Source organism: Pantherophis guttatus, chromosome 3 (assembly GCF_059756535.1).
Source record: "Pantherophis guttatus breed Tessera chromosome 3, ASM5975653v1, whole genome shotgun sequence".
NCBI lineage: Eukaryota > Metazoa > Chordata > Lepidosauria > Squamata > Colubridae > Pantherophis > Pantherophis guttatus.
In genome coordinates, this window is record NC_142065.1 from 174,459,065 (window position 1) to 174,471,560 (window position 12,496).

Below are 12,496 nucleotides of genomic sequence, written 5' to 3' on the forward strand. Positions count from 1 at the left end.
GATTTTACACAGAAAATGCAACGAGAGCTGGATTTTTTCTTCAAGGAAAATAAGAAAGAAACATTGATACAAATTCGTTGGGATACAATGTAGGCCTTTGCCAGAGGACTAATTGTAGACTATATAAGGAAAAGAAATATGAAGAAAAGACAAACTCTTAAAATATTGACAGATGATTATAAAAGATTTGAAAAGGAAATCCAGAAAGATCCATATATGAAAGATGTAAAAATTAAAATGGATATTACAAAGCATAAAATGGATCTACTGGAGAAGGAAGAATTAGCTCAAAAAATAAGAACTGCCAACAGAATTGCTTTGAAAATGCAAACAAACCAGGCAGATGGCTAGCATATAAACTGAAAAAAGAAAGAGAATCAAGGAAAATAATACAACTAACTGACCATCAAAGACAAAGCAGATTTGGAAATAAAGAGACGGGGAAAATAATACAAGAATATTATACACAATTGTATAAGAAAGATACAATAGAGGAGGATAAAGTGGCAAGGTATTTACAAAAAGCAAAACTACCACAGATTCCCAAGGATGTTGAGGAGATGCTGGATGGAAATATAACGATGATGGAACTAACTGAGGCAATTAAGAAACAAAAGAATGGACCAGATGAACTGCCAGTTGAATATTATAGGACATTACAAGAAACTTTATCGATCCCACTACTGGAGGTTATGAATGAAGTAATGATAAAAAAGGAAATACCCCAAACATGGACTGAGGCTTACATCACATTGATTCATAAAAAAGAGACAGACCCACAACTAATCAAAAACTATAGGCCTATATCCTTGCTAAACGCAGATTATAAAATCTTTGCTACAATATTGCAGAAAGATTTAAGAGATATTTGAATAACTTTATTCATCCTGATCAAAATGGATTTTTGCCAAAAAGACAAATTAGAGATAATATAAGAATAATTTTGGATACTTTAGAATATTAGGAAGCACATTCTGAAAAGCAGATGGCTTTGATATTCTTAGATGCACAAAAAGCCTTTGATAATGTGAATTGGCGATTTATAATGTTACAAATGGAAGAGATGGGCTTTGGTAAGAAATTCTGTCAGGCAATTGAAGCTATATACTCTAAACAAAAGGCTAATGGAGAATTGACTGACTTTATTGAAATAGAAAAAGGCACTAGACAAGGATGTCCATTGTCCCCATTATTGTTTATATTGACATTGGAAGTCTTAAATAGAAATATAAGAAAAGAAAAAGAAATAAAAGGTATGAAAATTCGGAAAGAAGAATATAAGCTGCAAGCCTTTGCACATGACCTGGTCTTTATTATTGAAGAACCATTAATGTCAATAAATAAATTGTTAGAAAGCATTGGAGAGTTTGGAAAAGTAGCTGGTTTGAAAATTAATAAAGATAAAACAAAGAAAATAACTAAAAATATGTTGAAAAAGCAAAAAGAAGAACTGATGGAGATTTCAAAGATCCAGGTCACGAACAAGGTAAAATATTTGGGGATACAACTGACAGCGAGGTGTAGTTCTCTTAAGGAAAATAATTATAATAAGGTTAAGCGACAAATAGGACAAGATTTGGAAAAACGGGGGAACTTGCAATTATCTTTGATTGGTAGAATTGCAACTATTAAGATGAACATTTTGCTTAGAATCTTGTATCTATTCCAACCAATTCCGATAAAGTTGGATAAGGAATTTTTTACAGAATTGAATAAAATGATACTGAAATATATTTGGCAAGGGAAAAAGGCAAGAATAAAAATTAAGTTGTTACAAGATGCTAAAATGAGGGGTGGTTTGGTTTGCCTAACTTTGAATTTTATTATCAAGCAGCTAGTTTAATGTGGATCAAAGAATGGATATTATTAAAAAAATACCAGATTATTACACTTGGAGGGACATGATTTATTGTTGGGATGGCATGCCTTTTTGTGGTATAAAGGAACTAAAATACAGGGGTATTTTAGAAGACACAAAATACGTGAAGCCTTATGGGAGAAGATTAAAAAACATCACTATTTGAAGATTCCGGTCTGGATATCTACAATTGAAGCTTTCTTATATCCAGTGACGTTTAAAGGGAAACAAATTATAAAATATAAGGAATTATTGGATGAAAAGGGTGAATTTAAATTAAAGCAAGATATAGAAGATCAGGGATATAAGATAGATTGGTATATGCAAATACTTTCTAGATACTGAGAAGTTCTCAAACAAGAAGGTTTTTATAACGGTTTGACTAACTTAGATAAGATTTTAATGGGTTCTGATGATCATGTAATTAAAAAGCTATATGGCTACTTATTAGAGGTAAAATTGGAAGAAGAACAAGTTAAAGAATCAATGATAGCATGGGGGAAGAATTTTGGTTATGGTATTGATTTAAAGAAATGGCAAAAATTGTGGTCACATAATTACAAAACGACAATGTCTACATATAAGGGGAATTTGTATAAGATGTTTTACAGGTGGCACCTACCCCCGACGATGACAGCCAGAATGTTCCAGAATAAACCGGAGAAGTGTTAGAAATGTCATCAGACCCCAGGATCTTATTACCACATGTGGTGGTCATGCGCCGAAGCAAGGAGATATAAAATACACATGTGGTTGGAAAAAATGATAAAGAGACATATTGACTTTAAACCACAGATATTTTTATTAGGGATCATACCGGAGACATATAACAAAGAATTGCAATACTTAATTGTGAATCTTTTGACAGCAGCCAGAATTGTATTTGCTAAAAACTGGAAAGGAAAAAAGTTACCTAATGATGAAGAAATTATTAAGAAAATAATGGAGTGTGCTGAAATGAGTAAACTGACATTTGAAATAAGAGCGCAGGAAGATAGACAATATTATTTGATATGGGATTTATTTTATCAATGGATAGAGAATAAGAATTGGAGATAATTATGATAATTATGATATAAATGGATGTTGAAATTTTTGGAAATAAGCTAGCATGTTTAATGATAAATTGAAGAGAGGAGGAGCACAAAAAAATGTCACCAACCGATACTCTGTCTGTAATTGTCTGGAATGATAATGTTTTTATGTTTGTTTTTGTTCTTAAAAAATAAACAAAATTAAAAAAAGAAAAAAAGATTTAAAGACTGATGTATTTGTACAATTCAGCAACGATTATGTGTAGATGAAAATTTGTACCATGATTGTCTGCAGCCATGTGGGAAAGCTGAACTGGCAGTGTAGCACATCAAAATGCAACTCTAAATATAGGAAACAATAGCACAAGGAGTGTCTTAGCACACATGGAGATTTATTTGCCACTCCTTTAATGTAGGGGATCAGACTAAACGGTATAATCCAGAATCCACTGCTGCCCACCATTTTGGAAATGAAGCATTGTCTGGCGGTTAGTGTAATCTGTTACCATATGTTCTTTAATAGATTCTGATTTTTTCCAAAGAAATGCTTAACACAGCATCTCTTTGGAAAAGAATGCTAGCTGCTTTATATATTGTGCAGAAGATGTGCCTGGTTTTATTGGTAGCCTATCCATGGTCTAGTTAAATGGTGAAATGTGTATGAGAAGGAATTTAAACAATTTTACCTTGCTATCTCTTAAATGTATCCTAGGACTACAATTCTAAATTTATAAAGTAAATCTTTGAGCTCACCATAATTTGCCTCTCAGAAGATTATGTTAGTTATTAGATAGCCATGTAACATTTGCAGTAATATATTTCATATTAAATTATTTTATGTAGAACCAGGATATTACAACAGATGTTACTGAAACTAGACTGAGCTTTGGAAACCGTGTTAGCAAAAAAAAAAAAAAAAAAAAAAAATCTAATAAATTAAATGAATATTTTTTTTTATTTAGTTAACCCTAACTGTACCTATTTTATTTAGATGGCTACAAAATGTATTTATTTAAAATTTATTGCAACCTAAATTTTAAAATCACAGATTAAGAATCAGATGGATAAAAAATGCAAGGGTATTGCTATGCCAATAGTATATTAGAATACCATAACATTTTCAGGATCTTGCATGCAGTTGCAGTAATATAGCTGTGAAGTAAGCAACCAAGGTATAAAAATGATACGATAACACAACACTGTACAATGCTGCCTGCCAATACAGAACAGGATACAGTGAAACATGACTGTAGTATCCATACATGGATAAAGGCAATCCAGGTATAGTAATGGAACTATAATGCTATATTGATAAGCATATGTCAGATGAAACTTTTATTGTTCAAGTGGTTTGTCATATGTGGAGTATGGTATTACAGAATTGGCAGCTTTCCCAGGCAACCCAGACAGGATAAACTACCAGATGAGCTAATTCTACTTTATTGTAAGGCTACATTAACAGATTCTTGCAAATCTGAAAGTTAACTTTTGCCACCATCTCTTTTACAGCCTGATAAATTAGGGAGATCTTTCTGAATTTCTTTCTCTCCCTGTTATGCAACTGCAAGCTGTACACTCTCTTAACTTATTACTCCCTAGGGAGTATCTCTTACCCTTCTTACCACCAGTCATTTCAGTATATTGTACCATTACTAGAGCTCAGGAGATATTGCCGCAGATAGGAAGAGAAAGGAGAAGGGAAAGGACGAGAGAAATACAAAAGGAAAACTAAGAGGCTCCTGTACCTAAAACTGTTGTGTTGTAAACAGTTTTAAGTCAAATTTACCTTCAAATGTATGTATTTGGTATGTACGGTATTTAGATGTTCAATTATACACTTTTCAAATCTATTCCAGGTAGCAGTACAACATCTAGGCTATGTATTTACATGGGGAAGTAAATGAATCCTTGACTAGCATGAAATTTTACAGTATCTACCATGTACAAATTTGGGACTGCGAAATTTCAGACAATTGCTAGATGCATATTTGCAGCCTACATCTGTTAATCTTAACAAATTATAGGATCTATGAATGTAGGTTGTATAACTTGCAGTGACTGTAATCAGTATAATTGTGATTTTTGAATGCAATATCATGTGGATAATAGATGTTGAAGCACTCAATATATAAATAACAATGAATTATGAAATGGAAGATTGCTTAAAGGAGAATATAATATAATACCAATAGAAAACCTCTATTTTCACTGGGATGAAATGTTGGAATTCATTTCCCCCTCATTATTCTGATGCACTGACTGTTTGCACATTACTCTAAGTCATAATATGTTGAACTCTGGTAAAGTTAGAAGTTATAATTTAGAACATGAAAAGTAGGTGAACCCAAGGGTACACACAATTCAGTATTGTGGTTTAAAATGATGTTTAAATCTAGACAATAAATAAAATATAAAGTATAATTTTAAAGAGCTGATAGTGTATCATTTTTAAAGATTGTTTAAACATTTTTACTGAGATGTCTTTCAAAAATTTGTATCAATACTTAAGCATAATTAGAATTCCTTATGCATAAAAGACCTTATCAAAAATAAGAAACAGAAAAGAATGTTGCAAGCACAAATGTTATCCAGGCTAACTATGTTGGGTGACATTTTAAACACAGAAAATAAAAAGCTGATAAAATAATGCTGACCTTTTAGTCTAAGAAAATAAAATTCCTGATGGCTAATTTTGAATTCAGTGAGTATCATGTACATCTCTGGACACAAATACACCTTTGTGAATAGGATAGGAGCTAACATTACCTTAGTCATTTCTCCTTTAAACATTTATCTGAAAAGCAAAGTATGAATGTGTGGAAATTATTTGGAAAAATAGATTAGTAAAATAAAGAATGTGCATGCATATCATAATTGAGAAAAATCCTTATATTTTCCTAGCTTAAATATAGAATTCTTTATTGGCCAAGTGTGATTAGACACACAAGGAAATTGCCTTCGGGGCATAAGCTCTCAGTGTACATACTACAATAGTGATAGATCATTATCATAGTCATTGTAAAAATACATTCATCATAAAACATTAGATGCAACACTTAGTGACAGTCATGGATATTAAATAAGCAACCAACATAAATAATACTAGGATATTAAATAAACAATATTAATCATAAGATACAAGCAACAAAGTTATAGTCATGAGAAGATAAAGAGATAAATAATAGGGAAGATGAGAATAATGATGGTAATACTGCCTTTCTAGATTGTTCGACAATCTTGTGGAAATTAATTGTTTAGCAGAGTGATGGCATGAGGGGAAAAAACTGTCTTTTTTGAGTCTAATTGTTCTGATGTGCAATGCCCTATAGCATCATTTTGAGGTAGAAGTCGAAACACTTTTATGTCCAGGATGCAAGGGGATACATTCATAGCCCTCTTTCTAGCTCCTGCAGTATATTCCCAGGATCATGGTAATAAGTGGATCATTCTGGGCCCTCTGCATTACATTATAATGATTCTGCATGGGAGAAAAGAAGATTCTTAAGCATCAACATAACAGTATTGCAGACTGAGGTTGAACACTGCTGCTGCATCAAAACCATTTATTTCAACGTTAGCTGCCTTACATTATTGTCCTTAAATTAAGTGAGCAAAGAGCATTTTAGATTTTGTTCCAAAAATCCAGTTGTAACACTTGTTTGCAACTCTTTAAATCAGCTGTTACTTAAAAGTGGCTCAGGCAGATGACTCCCTGATTCACTGGAGTTTAAGAAGAGGAAGGACATACAGCACAATCAAATCTGTAAGATTGTATTATTGCAGCCAATCTCAGTAAATATATTTTTAGGCTTCCTTAAAGTTGATTTCCTGATCTGACCACGCACATTGACAAATAATCACTTGGATTCAGGAGATTCTTCTTGTCAGAAGGAAAGTTACCAGCAATGTTAAAGCAGACTGTGATGTGCCCATTGCTGAAGACGTCATACCTGGATCCAAGGATTTGAGTAATTTTCATTTGATCCCCAGTCTCTTCTTTTTAGGCTATGTTCTTGTGACGGTGGTTGAACAATTTCATAGTGCCCTAATTGAACTGGATTATTTATACTTCTTTTAGATATAGCACAGAGATAGCATTGGGTATTCTCTCATTTGGGACTTAAATGATAATAGTGTATCCCTCCTCATTCTTTTGGACTTTTTGCATTTTTGTACTATATCAACAACTACTTTATTGAACTGCCTACAGGGATTGGAGACTGGAAACATGGTTTGAAGTGGTTCTGCCCCTTCTTTAGCAGGCAATTTCTGTCAGTGGGTAAGGGGGAGATAATAAATTAACCTGATAGACTCTGATATGTGAAGTGCTTCAAAAGTCATTCCTCTCTTCCTTGCTCTTTACAATCTATATGAAAGCCTTGAATAAAGTCATACAATAGTTGGGTGCAGTATCATCACTATGCTGGTGATACCCGCTTTTTCATCAATACCCTGAAGGGTATTGCTGATGTCTTTTCCCATTGCCTGGTGGATGGAAGCATCTGGATGGAATAAAATAACATAAAATTATATTTCTTTATCAACCCTGCAATCTACCCCAATCAGGCTCATATATGCCAATCTCAATCGGACCATTTTAGTCAGAAATTGTGCTGTATTAAATGTCATTTTCAGATTCTGGCCACACGTGAGGTATGTTGTTTTAATATGGACTTCCCACTGGGCCATAGGTTTAGTATGTGGATCAAGGTACTTATCTCTTGCTCCCTTATATAAACAGCAATCGAATAATATATGAGTCAGATCTTCTACCTTTTCAGCTCCACAGATACATGTACGTTCATTGTATGGGATAGAATGGAATCTCCCAAATCATGAACTAACATGAAGAAGTTAGTTCATGATTTGGGGTAACCTAGCTTCATCTGCTGCACAATCACAATTTTAATGATATACAATGAAATGGCTATAATAAGTCAAGTTCTCATAAGTACCAGAATGGATTGCTACAATCCATTTATAGGACTGTCCTTAAAGGAGAGCAATTAAAGAAACTGCAGCTGATCTAGGATGCAGCAGTCAACATATTTAAGAGCTCCTGGCAATTAGAACACATAAAATTAATTTTGTGAGTCCTGCACTAATAGTCTATTAGTTTTTGGGTACGATTTAAGATGACCTAAGGTATTGACCTATAAAAACATTAATGGCTTGGCACCTGCATACTTGCAGGACTGTTTGTTCCAGTCGTAATTGGTCCAACCCATTAGAACTTGTAGGGAACAATTGCTTGTACTCCCACACTTCTAAAATATGAGGGGAGCCATGGCTTGAAGACACTTTCATTTATTTTTGTTTATTTGTTTTGTGGCAACACTGATGCTTTGGAATGGCCTTTCTATAAGATCAAAACTCTCTCCTCCTTGTGACTTTCAAGAAACTATTGAAAAGGGGATTATTTCATAGGGCTTTCTCTTAAATTAAGTATTGCATGACTTTTTCTTTTTAAAATGTTTGTTACTGTGTGTATCTTGTCTTTGTTATTTGTTTCAAATTGTGCTGTGGATGTTTCAATTCTTATTAAATAATACACTCTGCTGGCACTGGTAGTGCTAGACCAGGGGTCTGCAACCTTAAACACTCAAAGAGCCATTTGGACCCATTTCCCACAGAAAACAAAACAGCGGGAGCCACAAAATCAGGTTGGGTGTGGCCAACTCGATGTCACTTATTTCACCCAGTCACATGATACACACTCCAGCCACGCCTACCCAGGTTTTGTGGCTCCCGTGTTTCCTTTTCTATGGGAAATAGGTCTCTCTCTCTCTCTCTCTTTCTCTCCCTCCCTCTCATTTCTCTCTTTCATCTCTTTTTCTTTCTCTACCTCCCTTTCTTTCTCTGTCTCTCCCTCCCTCTCTCCCTCTCATCTCTTTCTTTTTCCCTACTGCCCTCTCCCTCCCCCTCTCTTTCTCTCCCTCCCTCCCTCCCTCCCTCTCTCACTCACATCTCTCTCTCTCTCTAATCTTTCGCTATCTTCCTCTAATCTCTCTTTCTGTCTCATCTTTCTCTTTCTCTCTTCTTTCTCTCTCTCTCTCTCTCTATCTCTCTCTCTTTCTCTGTCTCTCTCTCTCTTCCCAGTCCACACACCCAGGGAATAACTGTAAGGAAATTCGGCCACGTTCCCTCTGCCTCTGGAAAGATACAAAAATAAACCTTGCATTGCAAAAGGAGTGACTGTCAAGCTGTTACATCACAGGGCCACAAGGTTGCCACCTTAGATCACTGCACATACTTCAGAGAAGCATCATCCCAAGCAGCAGCACACACACAGGCATGCTGTGCATCCTGCAACTCGGTCAAAAGTGGGCAGAAAATATAGTGTCCGGGCACCCCGAAAAAGCTTGGCAGGCAAGTACAGTATGACACACACACCCCATTACCAAGGCATCATCTGCTGAATCGTTGCAAAACTGGGCAAAGGCGGATAGACGGAAGCAGACAGAATCGAATCAAGCCGAATCTGTCTCTTTCTCTATGTCTGTCTCTCGCTGCCCGACTGCAGCAGGAAATGGCAGGCAGCTACTTCTGGCCTTTGCTGTTGCTGGATGCGCAACCTGTTCTCCACCTCAAGGGAGACAGTTGCCAGGGGCGAGTGGGGCAAGGTCGCATTATGGCTCTGCATCGTAATGGGCTCCAGGAGAGGGGGGAACCAGTCTGCCCCATTGTGAAGCGAGCTTTCACTGTGTTCCGCAAGGCACTGTAAGAGCAGTGGGCAGGCCATGGAGGGGGTATTGGGTCTTCTTCCTGCCCCACGCCAAATGGAAAGCCAGCCAGGCTTCTCCTCCTAGACGCTTTCTACCCTTTCCCCTGCTCCCTGCCCCTTACCCCCCACTCAATCCCACTTCGGGACAGAGGAGCTCGTGCTGGAAACGTGTGTTGGGACGATGTCATAGGGCACCTTCTGACCCTCCAGCATGTGACCCGCAACTCTCTGTGATCCTCCAGGCCCGGCTTGCTGAGGAGGGGAAGGATCAGCCCTGATGCCTCTCCTGTCCCCCCCCCATGGCCCCAGCCATTGCTGCCCACCTTCCTCAAAGGTGCAGCACATTTCAAAGGCGGCAGCTCACGTCTGGAGGTGCTGAATAGTGGGACAGCTGTGAAAGCTGTGCCAGGCTCTCCACTGACTGGCTTGCCAATGGGGGCACTTCTGTTGGCACAGCTGCCCCCCTTCTCCTGGGCTTTTGTGCTCGGCATTAGGCCGGGGAAGGGTAGCGCTTAGCACATCACCATTCTCTCTCATCTTTCTTTGCTGGTGGCAATAGCAGATTCCACAATGAAGGCGGAATCTTGTTGCTGCACAAAGGCTAGTACAGGGGCGCTTCTCTCCCACACTAAGGCTCCGCCCATCGCCACGTGACAGGGTGACAGTTCTTTCATCCCTCTGCCGCGACAGAGCCACAGGAAGCTGCAGCAGAGGGGTGAAAGAAGAACATGCTGCTCCGTAGCCGTGGGTTGCCAAAACCCGTGCTAGACTGAGGCAACATAAAATTGTAATCAAATAATGAAACTAAAGCAGCAAAGTTCTTACGCAAACTTCCTAAATAAACCTTCTTAAACATAAATCCATCTTTTTTGACATTAAGGCCTTTCTTACCATAGAATTATTAGAAATATTGGAAAGACTAAAATGCTTATTGGTTTAACTTTTACTATTGGATTGCCTTTGTACATTTGAAAAACATTACAATGATTGTTTTTATATATTTTTTATCATGCCTTTATTACTTTTATAAATAACACAAGATGTCAAATGTACCTAATACTCCTTCATTCTTGTGTCATAGCCTTTTGAAGAGAGTTGGCTAAGAGATTGTGACTGCCTCAAAGTCATCTGCCAGCTTTTTTGCCTAAGGTAGAACTAAAACTCCCAGTTTCCCAGTTTCTAGCCTAGCGTCTTAACCAGGGTGAAATCTAAAATTTGTTACTATCGGTTCTGTGGGCGTGGCTTGGTGGGGGGGGTAATGTGACTGGGTGGGCATGGCCAACTTTTTTTTTTTACCTTTAAAAGCATTTTTTCTACAACCTTAAGAGGTTGCAGAAAAAAATACCTTTAGAAGCCTCTGACGATCAAGCAAGTCAGCTGGGATCGCCAGAGGCTTTTAAAGGCATTTTTTTTCCTCGGCTGAAGAGGTTGCAGAAAAAAATGCTTTTCGAAGCTTCTGACGATCCCAGCTGAGCCGCGCGATCATCAGAGGCTTTTTTAAAAAACTTTTAAAAGCATTTTTTCGGCCAAAGAGGTTGTAGAAAAAATGCTTTTAAAAGTAAAATAAACAGCCTCTGATGATCGCGCAGCTCAGCTGGGCATGGGGGGGGGCGCAGGGATTTTTGCTACCAGTTCTCCGAACCACCTGCCGCCATCGCTACCAGATCGGGCGATCCGGTCCGAACCAGGAGCGTTTCATTCCTGGTCTTAACCACTAGACCAAATGGTTTAGACCAGTGGTTCTCAACCTTTTCTTCACCATGTATCCCCTTTAAAATATGTTTTGTGGCCATGGACCACCAAGACTTAAGATTTAAACCATAACATTTCTTCAAGCCTTTGCAGACCCCCCTGTGACAATATTGTGCTCTCCCCAATGGTCTGTGGATAACAGGTCAAGAACCACTGGCCTAGACTATTTCCAAAGAGCCCTATAAAAAGCTAAAATACTGGTTATTGCAAATTAATTGCAAATGTTTGGGGAGGCTATTGTACATCTTCTGAATAAACATGTATTTGATTTATTAAATTATTTGACTTATTTTTAACATTATACTTTCTTGTCTTATTTTTTAAAAAAATTGGTGAATTTTATCTTTTAAGAAAGTCGGTTAGATTAAGCTAAAATATAATATTAACAATTAAATACTACACAAATTCAGATGGCCAAATTCTGCTCTGTAAGTTAAAATTAAGGCTAGATCTCTCTGCCTTGTAGTTCTTAAAATGCAAGTCTCTCTCGAGAGGGAGGAGGAGATATTTGCTTGTAAATCCACACTTTTAAGAGCTAAGTACTAAACCCTCTGCCTAGCAGACAAATCTTTCACTAAATAGTACTCAGACGTGTTTGAACATTCTCTTAATAGGAACAGTCCCCTGAGTGAATGCAATAAATGTAAATTCCCTAGAAAGAGGATTTGCTGTTCAACAACCCACTCATCTGAACTTGTTAGGTGGGATTCTTTAACAGAACTAGTCTGTTACAGAAAATGCATATTTTATACAAGACTTGATGTGAAATAGTCTCTGGCTCCATACTGTTTTTCATGACAGAAGGTATAATATGAATTATTAAGAATAAACAAACACGTGTAGGCTGATTATATAGATGATCACAGTGATTCTCAATCTCCAGGTAATTTCCTGCTTGGATTACTGACTCCTATTATTCTCTGAGGAATGTATAAATACACAGAACCTTAGGCTACTGGATTTTACTTCCTTTTGTTATACTATTCATTCATGCAATATGTATCTATTTTTCCCAGACTTGATTGCTTTTATGGAAAAGTTATGGATCTTTCAATGTGAAATTAAGTAGAAAGATATAAGAAAAGGTTTATTGGATTAATTTTTAGAAGATACTACAAAACATTTGCA

The 12,496-nt window shown here is 36.8% G+C and overlaps 1 protein-coding gene across 1 annotated transcript in view; it reads left to right on the forward strand.

Moving 5' to 3' along the window:
• XKR4 (XK related 4) overlaps window positions 1–12,496 on the forward strand; it is an 83,591-nt gene that overhangs the window by 40,944 nt on the left and 30,151 nt on the right. The gene's annotated exons all lie outside the window — the stretch shown is intronic.